Source organism: Saccopteryx leptura, chromosome 8 (assembly GCF_036850995.1).
Source record: "Saccopteryx leptura isolate mSacLep1 chromosome 8, mSacLep1_pri_phased_curated, whole genome shotgun sequence".
NCBI lineage: Eukaryota > Metazoa > Chordata > Mammalia > Chiroptera > Emballonuridae > Saccopteryx > Saccopteryx leptura.
This window is the reverse complement of record NC_089510.1, coordinates 52,680,764-52,683,549: the sequence shown is the minus strand read 5'-3', so window position 1 is coordinate 52,683,549 and position 2,786 is coordinate 52,680,764. Positions and strand designations below refer to the sequence as shown.

Below are 2,786 nucleotides of genomic sequence, written 5' to 3'. Positions count from 1 at the left end.
TTCAGAGCGTGGGCTCCTCCTGCCCTGGCATCGTCTTGGCTCCACAGCCTGCGTAAGACAGTTTCTCCCTGTTTCAAAGCTCTGCTGTTCTCAGAGATTCCCACAAGTGAAAGTTCCCCACTCTTCTCTCATGATGCTCATGGCCACAATGGATGCTCTTTGCAGTTAAGGGCCTTCTTTCAGTCCAACTCCTATGTTTCCTGTGCCATTTTTATCCCCCTTTCCCTCTCCTCTAGAACACAGATCAACAATATCAGAACTAGACAGGAGCTTGTAGATGATCTAGGCCAGTAGCTTTCAACTCTTTTTTTTTTCCCTAAGTACCAAAATCCTTTTCAAAAACAAATCAGACTCTGAATCCTAAAACATGAGACCAACAAAAGGGAAGCACCTCTGATGGATATGGAGGTGATACCCCTCTCAGGATAGCCCCCAAGAACTTCAATGATCAGATCCACGTCTGACTCTTTGTGCAGGAGAAAATCCAGAGAAGGGAAGTGATCTGCCCAGCCGGGACCACGTCCCAAGCTTTCCCTGTCCTGAAGCTCACAGCCAGTGGGGTTGGACTTTAGTGAAAATGACATTTGTGTTGCTCTGCAGTTGTACTTTTCACTTTCATTTTTATTTATATTTTATTTATTTATTTTTAGAGAGACAGGGATAGAGAGAGACAAACATCGATTTGTTGTTCTACTTCTTTATGCATTCACTGGTTGATTCTTGACAGGGGATTGAACCCTCAACTATAGCATTTTGGGCAAAGCTGTAACCAACAGATCTACCTGGCCAGGGGTGTAGTTGTACATTTTAAAGAGTATGTCCTAGTATCCTTTGTGAGCTATGTGGCTAGTGTTTTCTCCTTTATGATATTTGGCACTTTGACATGCCAAAAAAGTCAACAAGAAATTGACAAAGAAAGTTATGCAAACATGTTTCACAAATCTCCAAATCTTTGAACAAAAATGGTCATCACATTTTCACAGACATTTCCACATAGGGCAGCAGAGTGGGCCCATCTTTTTTGTGTTATTTACTTATTATAATTATTCTTTTGGAATGCATTTTGAGTACAAACCATGCAATGGCAAGAAAGATGCAATTGGAATAAGAAACGGTGGTGTCTTTTGTGCTGCTGGGATTCATTGGCCTTTCAGCCCCGGGGACCTGGAGATTTTCATGGAACCAATTTCCTTCTTGGGATTATTAACATAATCCTCTAATTGGAGCTTGAGGGCCCTATTAGCTGCCAGGGCAGCCAGTACTCTGAGGGAGCACATTCCTAAGGATGAGGGAGAAGGTCTAGGCCTCTTTTGGATTTCCCACAAACCACACACTCTCTGCCCCACACTCTCATTCTGCCCTACACTTCCCGCCAGCTCCCAGGCCTCAGAGCAGGGAAGTGTGAATGTCTCAGGTGCGTGGGGTCCACAGGGGCTGGACTGTAAGAGTACTTGCTGGTCATCCACCTCCCATGAGCCACCCTGAGAACATTTGTCAATGTAGCCCTGTTGTGGGTTCCATTGATTAAGTTTCTCATAGGTTCCTGGCACTGTGCTAGTTCACATAGTCCTGACAACCAGAATGACAATATTATGTCCATTTTGCAAATGAGACCACTGATTTTTCAGAGGTGCTTGGTCTGAGCCAACTATGATTTAATTTAATATTTACATATATTATACAATCTAATACTAATAATGGTTAACTCATATTGAGTGTTCAGTATGTTCTAAGAGCTTCACACATAAAACATCTTCTAACCCTTACAATAACCCTATGAAATTGAGTATTATTAGCACCCCATGTTATAGGTGAAGGAAACTGGGGCATGGAACGGTTGAGAATTTTGCCCAAGTTTACTCAACTGTCAGCCTTATCATCACTTCCAGGTAGGCTCAGTCCAGTTCAAGTATTGGTTGTGTTTCTTCTGCGATTGAGGGGAAATAATGCACAGTGTGGCTAAGAGAATGGACTTACGTAGTCAGACATATCTGGGTTCAAATTTCAGTTCTAACCCAGGTGGGCTGTGTGAACATGGGCAAGTGTATTAGATATCTATTGCTATGTAACAAATCACCCCAGCCTTTGGCTGCTTAACACACAATTGTTATCTGACAGCTTCTGTGGGTCCGGGACCTGGGAGTGGCTTCACTGGATGTTCTGGTCCAGTGTCTCTCCCAAGGTTGTGTCAGAATGTCATCTGACGCTGCAGCCACTTCAAGGTTCAGCTGGGAAAGGAGCTGCTTCCGAGTCCACTCACATGTCCCTCTCCACAGGACTGCGTCACTGTATGAGCTGCCAGCTGGCTTCGCTCACGGTGAGTGTCCAAGGGACAGTGAGAGAGAGCACCCAAGATGGAAGTCACTGTTTTTTTATGACCCGGTCTCAGACATGACATTCTGTGCTGGTTTCAACAGCGCATATACTAACGTTGGAATGATACAGAGAAGATTAGCATGGCCCCAGCACAAGGATGACATGCAATTTCGTGCAGGGTTCTATTAAAAATTTTTTTTAAAAAGTGACATTCTATTACTTCTACCCTATTCTATTCATTAGAAGTGAGGCAAAAAAGTCCAGCCCATATGGAGATGGTAGCGATCACGCCAAGAAGGTGAGCGGCAGGAGGGAGTGATTGGGGCATATTAGAGGCTGCCAGCCACAGCAAGTCACCAAGACTGCTCAGCCTCAGCTCCTTCAGCATAAAATGGCAATTGTGCCTGACCTGTGGTGGTGCAGTGGGTAAAGCATTTGACCTGGAACATTGAGGTGGCCAGTTCAAATCC

General features: G+C 44.4%; 1 non-coding gene across 1 annotated transcript; it reads left to right on the top strand.

Moving 5' to 3' along the window:
* The first annotated feature begins 2,401 nt into the window (after positions 1-2,401).
* LOC136380207 (U6 spliceosomal RNA) lies at positions 2,402-2,513 on the top strand. Its single transcript, XR_010746883.1, has one exon. It is a non-coding gene; the product is annotated as a U6 spliceosomal RNA (small nuclear RNA).
* Positions 2,514-2,786: the final 273 nt, after the last annotated feature.